Source organism: Coregonus lavaretus (genome assembly GCF_964263955.1).
Source record: "Coregonus lavaretus genome assembly, chromosome: 3".
Classification (NCBI taxonomy): Eukaryota; Metazoa; Chordata; class Actinopteri; order Salmoniformes; family Salmonidae; genus Coregonus; species Coregonus lavaretus.
In genome coordinates, this window is record NC_139990.1 from 77432200 (window position 1) to 77442691 (window position 10492).

General features: G+C 45.2%; 1 long non-coding RNA gene across 3 annotated transcripts; it reads right to left on the minus strand.

The window, feature by feature from the left end:
- Positions 1 to 2231: 2231 nt before the first annotated feature.
- Positions 2232 to 8056, minus strand: LOC311123674. 3 transcript variants are annotated; one of them, XR_014612626.1, is made up of 4 exons: positions 8000 to 8056; positions 6308 to 6401; positions 3301 to 3386; positions 2232 to 3148 (listed from the first exon to the last, which is right to left on the minus strand). It is a non-coding gene; the product is annotated as an uncharacterized lncRNA (long non-coding RNA). The 3 variants fall into 3 exon arrangements; XR_014612627.1 differs by having other exon boundaries at positions 2232 to 3160; XR_014612628.1 differs by lacking the exon at positions 8000 to 8056 and adding an exon at positions 7857 to 7979 and having other exon boundaries at positions 2232 to 3160.
- Between the last annotated feature and the right edge of the window lie 2436 nt (positions 8057 to 10492).

Below are 10492 nucleotides of genomic sequence, written 5' to 3' on the forward strand. Positions count from 1 at the left end.
TAACGTTAGCTAGCTAAAAATCGGGTGGTCTCCCTTCAATCTTGGCTAGCTAGCTAACGTTATACTGCATCTAAAGTCAATCTGGTGGCCTCCCCTCAATCTTACCTAGCTAGCTAATGTTACAGTGCATTCGGAAAGTATTCAGACACCTTTACTTTTTCCACTTTGTTACATTACAGCCGTATTCTAAAATTGATTAAATAGTTTTTTTCCCCATCAATCTACACAAAATACCCCATAATGACAAAGCAAAAACAGGTTTTTTAGATTTTTTTTCAAATGTATTACAATTAAAAAACTGAAATATCACATTTACATAAGTATTCAGACCCATTACTCAGTACTTTGTTGAAGCGCCTTTGGCAGCGATTACCGCATCGAGTCTTTTTGGGTATGACGCTACAAGCTTGGCACACCTGCATTTGGGGAGTTTCTCCCATTCCTCTCTGCAGATCCTCTCAAGCTCTGTCAGGTTGGATGGGGAGTGTTGCTGCACAGCAATTTTCAGGTCTCTCCAGAGATCATAGATCGGGTTCAAGTCCAGGCTCTGGCTGGGCCACTCAGGGACATTCAGAGACTTGTCCCGAAGCCACTCCAGTGTTGTCTTGGGTGCTTAGGGTCGTTGTCCTGTTGGACGGTGAACCTTCGCCCCCCGTCGGAGGTCCTGAGCGCTCTGGAACAGGTTTTCATCAAGGATCTCTCTGTACTTTGCTCTGTTCATCTTTCCCCCGATCCTGACTAGTCTCCCAGTCCTTGCCACTGAAAAAAATCCCCACAGCATGATGCTGCCACCACCATGCTTCACCGTAGGGATGGCGCCAGGTTTCCTCCAGACGTGACACTTGGCATTCAGGCCAAAGAGTTTAATCTTGGTTTCCTCAGACCAGAGAATCTTGTTTCTCATGGTCTGAGAGTCTTCAGGTGCCTTTTTTGGCAAACTCCAGGCGGGCTGTCATGTGTCTTTTACCGTCTGGCCACTCCCATAAAAGGCCTGATTGGTGAACTCAAAAAGACGACAAAAGGTTTTCCTATTCATCATTTGCCTCCTTTTGAATGTCATTGTATTTCCAAGCCACTGTAATACACTTTTGATGAAATCTTCATCAGCACTCATTGACAATGCATTGAGTAGAATGCTCAGTCGGGCATCAGTCCAAAACAATTTGTGACGAAACATGCATCCCATGAATAGTTGAACTACTGGATGATTACGCAGTAATATTTGTGGCATACTTTTCCTGATACATCATACATAAGTACCATTTCTATTCTGCTTGTCCTTCTGACCTATCAACTCTTCTTCTCACCGGTACTCTATGTCATAACTCAGCCCTTTAACTAAAGACTAGTCTACAGAGTCTGAGAAGGAACCTCTGAAAGCCCAGTGTGATTATTGCCACATCAGGACTAGCCTATATGCTTATTATACAAACAATAACACAAGGAGAAGTTCATAACCGCATGCCTGGATGGAACTCCGGTGGATGGAACTCTGTCTGGTGGCTGTTGCTAAGCAGCGAGAGCTCTGTGGCTAATAGAGAATGTCAGAGAGAAGTGAAAGCTTCAGAAAGTTCTGGATGTATGTGCTGCTACCGCTAGATCCTATAGAGCAGTGGTCACCAACTGGTCCATCGCCATTGACTGGTAAAGCCTTGCGATCCTATTTTTATTTTATTTCTCTGGGGCTGTCGGCGGTAGGTGCACCTGATTCAGCTGCCCTGCGCGCCGGGTAGGCCAACTGTTCCCATTTTGAACCATTTTATGTGTCTGAAGGTACAAACTACGCCTTCCTGGCGGCCCCGGGGGGAGCAAATCAAGTGCTCTATAGGCCTACCGCTGGCCAATCGGATGGCTCAGATTACCGTGTCTGCAGTAACGTAGCAGGCGTAAAAAAATATGTGCTACAGCAAAGTTGATACCGTAAGATTTAAAAACGTTTAAAACCATGACTAGAGAGAGACTGTCAACGATTACAGCACCGAGCTTCTGTTTTTATGAGTGAGTTCATGTTTAAGTTCTTACTCAGCACTGTCAACACTGTCTTCAACACTCAGCGCTACAACCAGCACTGCAGCAGTAATGAGTAGGAAAGTGTATCGATAGGCTTGCATTGTTATTAGCAGCCTGGGTCTTTTTTAATATCAAGGAATTTCACTTTCTCTGAATTTGTGCATGAGGCAGAAATAATGCAGTGTGACTCGAGTTTCACCATGAGCTGGAAGATGGTGTCCCTATTTGGTCAGTGTCACTGGAGGAAAGGGAGATCGGAGGGCTGTTGAGAGGCGGACCCTCAGTCTGCTGCTCTCTCCCTCTGCTGAGACTGACCATCAGATGCAGGCACCATCAGCCCAGTAAAATATAAAATAAAAACAAAACATAAATGCTACAAAATGATCTGCCCCAGCTCCTTGTTACACTATCCGGTGCTTTGATGTCAGCCAGTGTCCCGGTCTCTCACACTGTTCTGCTAAGAGGTCCAGTCTAGAGCTGGTTATTGCTCAGGACAACAGGCTGATGGGTTTGAAGAGCACAGTGGAATACAATGTCCAGCATATGCACAATAATAACAAACAGTATCAGAATATATTTCTAAAAGCAAAGTACTAGAGGCTCAGAGGAGAGATAGCCAAACCCACAGGTTGGTGGTTAACAGATCTGTGTGTCTGTTCCTTACCTGGTGGAACCCTGGGATACCTTCAGGACAGGAGGATCTGCTGCTCTGGGACTGCAGGTGAGCTGTGACTTCTCTGGGACTGCAGGTGAGCTGTGACTTCTCTGGGACTGCAGGTGAGCTGTGACTTCTCTGGGACTACAGGTGAGCTGTGACTTCTCTGGGACTGCAGGTGAGCTGTGACTTCTCTGGGACTGCAGGTGAGCTGTGACTTCTCTGGGACTGCAGGTGAGCTGTGACTTCTCTGGGACTGCAGGTGAGCTGTGACTTCTCTGGGACTGCAGGTGAGCTGTGACTTCTCTGGGACTACAGGTGAGCTGTGACTTCTCTGGGACTGCAGGTGAGCTGTGACTTCTCTGGGACTGCAGGTGAGCTGTGTCTTCTCTGCTCTGGGTCTTCTGTCCAGGTGAGTTGTGTCTGCTCTGGGTCTTCTGTCCAGGTGAGTTGTGTCTGCTCTGGGGCGGGGCTCTGTCTGTCCTGCAGGTGAGTCTGGTGGGTCAGGTAAGTGGTATCCCAGTATGTAAAATGTATGCACTCACTAACTGTAAGTCGCTCTGGATAAGAGAGTCTGCTAAATGACTAAAATGTAAATGTAAAATGTATCCTCCCTCATCCACAAGTTAGCTCACCTGGATGTTACTGACAACAGCACCTGGTGGAGGAAGAGTCACACCTTATTCCTCAGCTGTCCTGGTTCATAAATGACCATGGTTGGCTGAAAATGAATACAATCCATATTGGTAATACAATACTGAATACAATACATATAGGCTAGACTTCGATTGACATCTATCTGCCTCAGTGTGTCAGGCGATGTTCTGATGTTTGATGAGGTATCTCATCTCTTGGTGAAACAGTATGATGTGAGTTCTAGCTGTGTTCTCTGAAACAGTATGATGTGGGTTCTAGCTGTGTTCTCTGAAACAGTATGATGTGAGTTCTAGCTGTGTTCTCTGAAACAGTATGATGGGAGTTCTAGCTGTGTTCTCTGAAACAGTATGACGGGAGTTCTAGCTGTGTTCTCTGAAACAGTATGATGTGGGTTCTAGCTGTGTTCTCTGAAACAGTATGATGGGAGTTCTAGCTGTGTTCTCTGAAACAGTATGATGGGAGTTCTAGCTGTGTTCTCTGAAACAGTATGATGTGGGTTCTAGCTGTGTTCTCTGAAACAGTATGATGGGAGTTCTAGCTGTGTTCTCTGAAACAGTTTGATGGGAGTTCTAGCTGTGTTCTCTGAAACAGTATGATGTGGGTTCTAGCTGTGTTCTCTGAAACAGTATGATGGGAGTTCTAGCTGTGTTCTCTGAAACAGTATGATGGGAGTTCTAGCTGTGTTCTCTGAAACAGTATGATGGGAGTTCTAGCTGTGTTCTCTGAAACAGTATGATGGGAGTTATAGCTGTGTTCTCTGAAACAGTATGATGGGAGTTATAGCTGTGTTCTCTGAAACAGTTTGATGGGAGTTATAGCTGTGTTCTCTGAAACAGTATGTGAGTTCTAGCTGTGTTCTCTGAAACAGTATGATGGGAGTTCTAGCTGTGTTCTCTGAAACAGTATGATGGGAGTTATAGCTGTGTTCTCTGAAACAGTATGATGGGAGTTATAGCTGTGTTCTCTGAAACAGTTTGATGGGAGTTATAGCTGTTCTCTGAAACAGTATGTGAGTTCTAGCTGTGTTCTCTGAAACAGTATGATGTGGGTTCTAGCTGTGTTCTCTGAAACAGTATGATGTGGGTTCTAGCTGTGTTCTCTGAAACAGTATGATGTGAGTTATAGCTGTGTTCTCTGAAACAGTATGATGTGGGTTCTAGCTGTGTTCTCTGAAACAGTATGATGGGAGTTCTAGCTGTGTTCTCTGAAACAGTATGATGTGGGTTCTAGCTGTGTTCTCTGAAACAGTATGATGGGAGTTCTAGCTGTGTTCTCTGAAACAGTATGATGGGAGTTATAGCTGTGTTCTCTGAAACAGTTTGATGGGAGTTATAGCTGTGTTCTCTGAAACAGTTTGATGGGAGTTATAGCTGTGTTCTCTGAAACAGTATGTGAGTTCTAGCTGTGTTCTCTAAACAGTATGATGTGGGTTCTAGCTGTGTTCTCTGATACAGTATGATGGGAGTTCTACACTATATATACACAAACGTATGTGGACACCCCTTCAAATTAGTGGATTCAGCTATTTCAGCCACACCCGTTGCTGACAGGTGTATAAAATCGAGCAAACAGCCATGCAATCTCTATACACAAACATTGGGAGTAGAATGGCCCGTACTGAAGAGCTCAGTTACTCAATGTGGCACTGTCATAGGATGCCACCTTTCCAACAAGTCAGTTTGTCAAAATTATGCCCTGCTAGAGATGCCCCGGTCAACTGTAAGTGCTGTTATTGTGAAGTGGAAACGTCTACGAGCAACAACGGCTTAGCCGCGAAGTGGTAGGCCACACAATTTAACAGAATGGGATCGGCGAGTGCTGAAGCGCGTAAAAATAATCTGTCCTCGGTTGCAACACTCACTACCGAGTTCCAAACTGCCTCTGGAAGCAACGTCAGCACAAGAACTGTTCGTTGGGAGCTTCATGAAATGGGTTTCCATGGCAGAGCTGCCGCACACATGCCTAAGATCAACATGCGCAAAGCCGAGCGTCGGCTGGAGTGGTGTAAAGCCCGCTGCCATTGGACTCTGGAGCAGTGGAAACGCGTTCTCTGGAGTGATGAATCACGCTTTACCATCTGGCAGTCCGACGGACTAATCTGGGTTTGGCGGATGCCAGGACAACGCTACCTGCCCCAATGCATAGCGTGAACTGTAAAGTTTGGTGGAGGTGAGTTCTAGCTGTTCTTTGAAACATCAATAATTACATTATTGTCTGGTTTTGTGAGAGCGACTGAGTGAGTGACTGCGTCTGAAATGGCACCCTAGTCTCTATTTAGTGCACTAGGGCCCATAGGACCCTGGTTTAAAATAGTGCACTATATAGGGCAGTGGTATTCAAACTTTTTCAGCGGGGACCCAATTTTTTTTCCATCCACCAATAACCTTCAATCTATTACATTTTCATTACATCAGAATGAAAAGAAACCAATAAATACATTTACTCCATTTCTCAAAAACGTTTGTATATTGTCCCATACAATAATCTGCACTATATTTTTTTGCAGTTCCCCCGCAACACCGACTTTGAATACCACTGATTTAGGGGATAGGGTGCCATTGGGTCCTGGTCTAAAGTAGTGCACTATATATAGTGAACAGGGTGCCATTTGGTCCTGGTCTAAAGTAGTGCACTATATATAGTGAACAGGGTGCCATTTGGTCCTGGTCTAAAGTAGTGCACTATATATAGTTAATAGGGTGCCATATGGGACTTGGCCAGTGAGTGATACAGCGAGGTCCAGGTCAGCTGGGCCTGTAGGTCTGACTGTGACCTATTGACCTGGATCCCTGCCCTATTACATGACTAGTGTGTTACGTCAGGCAGACTGATAAGTCTGTTACCAATAACCCCCGTCAGGCAGGGTCAGGCTACGACAGGAGGACAGAGGACAGAGCAGAGAGCACCAACCAACCCCAGGAACGTCAAGAAAAGACAGGTGAGCCTATCGTGTCTTGATGCCATTACAAGCCCAACATAACACACCTCTACTAGTTTAGCCGCGTGGTGACACTGCTTAGAGGTGACAGGAGGGGTATCACTGTAGCTGACTGGTGTTGTGGAGCAGATGGCTGGTCATCTGTAATGAAATGAAACGGAGAAACAGAGATGAGGGGGGAAAGATCTGGCAGCATTCAGCAGTACCACAACACACCGAGGTGAGACCTTGGCTGCGTCCCAGGTGGCACCCTATTATATATATATAGTTCACTACTCTTGACCAGAGCCTGGTCAAAAGTAGTGCACTAAATAGGGAATAGCGTGCTATTTGGGATGCAGCCCTTTAAACGCTCCTGTTAAATAATCAACATGAACCATCCCAGTCCCTACTGTCTCCATCTGCTTGGAATTAGACAGACAACCAGGTGGGACAATACTATGGAACAGCATGGCATATTATGCATGAAGCTAGCTAGAACCAAAGAGTATCTATTATATTGACTTTAACCTTGTCCCCAGGCTAATTGCGCATGGGCGGAAGTGTCTGGGAAGGAGATTAGCCCAAATTAAAGGCCCAGTGGTTGTCATCTTTGCAGACAACCCCAGTTTTACTTGAACAGGTTATCATCAAATCATGTGCATCAACGCTCTAACAGCAACCAACAACCTGCAGTGGTGGAAAAAGTCCCTAATTGTCATACTTGAGTAAAAGTAAAAGACACCTTAATAGAAAATTACTCAAATAAAAGTGAAAGTCACCCAGTAAAATACTACTTGAGTAAAAGTCTTAAAGTATTTGGTTTTAAATATACTTAAGTATCAAAAGTAAAAGTATAAATAATTTCACATTCACGATTTTCTTTTTATTTACTGATAGCCAGGAGCACACTCCATTGTTCACAAATGAAACATTTGTGTTTAGTGAATCCGCCAGATCAGAGGCATTAGGGCTGACCAGGGACGTTTTCGTGATAATTGCAGGAGTTGGACCATTTTCTTGTCCTGCTAAGCATTCAAAATGTAAGGAGTAGTTTTGTGTGTCAGGGAAAACGTATGGAGTCAAAAGTACATTGTTTTCTTTAGGAATGTAGTGGAGTAAAAGTTGAATTAAAGTACAGATACACCCATAAACGACTTAGCCAAGTAGTACTTCAACGTATTTTGAAGTAAGTACTTTACAGCACTGCCAACTTTGTAAGAGATATGTCAATAACTTTCCAGTCACCTGTTAGTGAATGGATGAGGTCGGATGGCCTGAATACACTCAGTCAATGGCCTAAGCGTTATTTACATACTTTAATGTGGCTAGCTAGCTACAGTGCTCACACTAAACAGCCAGTCATACAACCTGTTAGTTAACCATTTCTGGTGTAACTTATCCAATTCATATTACATAATAAATAAAGAGAGAGGCTTAGAACAATGTGTTCATTAAATGGATATAACAAGCATAACTAGCTAACGTTAACGTTCTTTAGTTAGCCAGCCATAGTTAGCCAGCCAGCTAGCTAGTAACGTTATCTAACAGCCAGCTAGTTTTTTTTAAAATCAATCCTCAAACCTGTGAGTTATCATGGAAGAGAAACATAGTTACCTGTGTTTGACTGTTGCCAAATAAAATACTGTTGACAACGCTATTTTCTAGCTTGTTGACAAAGTTAAAATGAACTGCGTGCTAATGTTAGCTAGCTCGGAGAAAACTGATCAGACTAACCAGTTGAAATTCTGAAAACTTACGAAAGTCCCTGTAGATTGACCGCGACACGTCTTCGTCAAAGAGCCAACTGCCTAGAAAACACTTCAACTGACTACAAAGCATGTGGCTTTACAAAAGTTACACAGTCGACTGTTGCTTCTTCTTTGATGAGGTTTAACGGCGGTTGGCATCTAATAAATGTTGCATTACCGCCAACTACTGGACTGGAGCACAACTCCCTTATACTTTGCTTAAAAAATAAATAAATATATATATACCCTACCATCTAACAAAAAAACAAAACAAAACAAAAAAAGAATTACAATAATAATAAAATAACACCACCCTACTCCACTATTTAAATCTATTTAGTCCTCGTCATCGCCTAATTTGCATAATTGGCCATGTGCATGTAATTGTGATGGACGCTGTAGGAGAGAGGCATAATGTCGTGGGAGAGACAAAAAGTGAGTCAAAAACACCCTTCATTTACATCCTGCCCTGAATGTAAGCCAGGGCGGGATCAGCCAGCGGCGGCTTCCCGCATGCGCGATTCATTTGCAGTCTGGACGCGTAGGGTTGAACATCTCCTGCTCTGACTGCAGCTGGGAGCGACTGCTGCGCGAGTACTGGGCCGCCTGTGAGTGCTTTGGGACGGGGCCCACGGCAGCACCCGCTGCTCGTTGAGAAGAGTAAGAACGATACGTGCTTTCACGTCAGAGTCTCCAAAAGTCTCCAATAACACCAGAAAAAGTCGCTAGATTTGTCGCTAGTTGCTTTTTTGAAAATGTGTCGCTAGAGGGGTCTGAAAACTCACTAAATATAGCGACAAAGTCGCTAAGTTGGCAACACTGATCACATCAGGGGTGTACTTATGCCGCTTTCAAAACTAAATCCATTGCGGCTGTAGAGGGAAGAAATGGTTTGTGACACTACGATTACACAACAAGCAGCAACAATGTCAACTGGATTCCGGTGCTACGTGCAACGTAATGAGCTACAAAGACAAAATCAATCTGGTGCCTGACACACATCTCTTGCCCAGCGATACTAGACTAAAGCTGTACTCAGGAGAGCTAATGAGCTCTACGGGCATCTTTGAGACCGAATGTGTTATTCGGGGACACAAACACAAACTGGAGTTTGAGATCGTGAAAACCAGTCAACATCCTCTCCTCTCAGGCTCTACATGCGAACGCCTGGGACTGACGCAGTTCACCGTACCAAATGACCTGCACATCGTGGAGCATGTCCAGCATGGACTCCTGTCCAAAGAACAGCTACTCAGCAGATATGACGATGTATTCAACAGGCCTGTTGAATCAGAGTCTGGGGAGGTACACTATGAATTGGATGAGAGCATCACTCCAGTCCAGTGTGCTCCTCACAATGTGGCCCATTGCAATGAAAGTGGCTGTGAAGGCCCAGCTGGACAGGTATGAGGCCGATGGCCACATGACATCAGTGACTGAACCAACTGACTGGATCAGCGACAGAGAAGCTGAGGGTCTGCATCGACCCAAAGCATCTGAACCAAGCACTGAAACACTGAAAACACCCCATTCTCTCGGCCGAAGGCCTGAAGCCAGACCCAGACAAAGTCAGAGCGATCCTCGACATGCCAAAACACGTCTGATGCAAAAGGAGTACGGCATCTCATCGGTTTTGCAAACTATCTTGCAAAGTTCATGCCACACCTATCAGCAGTCTGTGAGCCTCTGCGCCGGTTGCTGGACAAAGACACACCATGGCACTGGCTACCCAAACACGAGGCCGCAGTGCAGGAGATGAAATCTCTGGCTTCATCCATGCCAGTGTTGCGCTACTATGACGTCACGAAGCCTGTCACAATCCAGAGCGATTCCAGCCAAAGTGGACTTGGATGCTGCCTTATGCAGGAAGGCCAGCCCGTTGCGTTTTCCTCGAGAGCACTCACCCCCTCCAAACAAAACGATGCACAAATTGAGAAAGAGTGCCTCAGCATCGTCTTCTCCTGCCAGCGCTTTCATCGCTACTTATATGGTCGAGGGCTGGTCACCGCTGGAACTGACCACAAACCACTCATTGCCATATTCAGTAAACCTCTCCTCAACTTCAAAGCATGCTCTTGACTCTGCAAAACTACAGCCTGAAGGTGTCTATCAGCGGCATGCCATCTGTTCTCTACAGCAGGAACACTGTCTATCAGCGGCATGCCATCTGTTCTCTACAGCAGGAACACTGTCTATCAGCGGCATGCCATCTGTTCTCTACAGCAGGAACACTGTCTATCAGCGGCATGCCATCTGTTCTCGACAGCAGGAACACTGTCTATCAGCGGCATGCCATCTGTTCTCTACAGCAGGAACACTGTCTATCAGAGGCATGCCATCTGTTCTCTACAGCAGGAACACTGTCTATCAGCGGCATGCCATCTGTTCTCTACAGCAGGAACACTGTCTATCAGCGGCATGCCATCTGTTCACTACAGCAGGAACACTGTCTATCAGAGGCATGCCATCTGTTCTCTACAGCAGGAACACTGTCTATCAGCG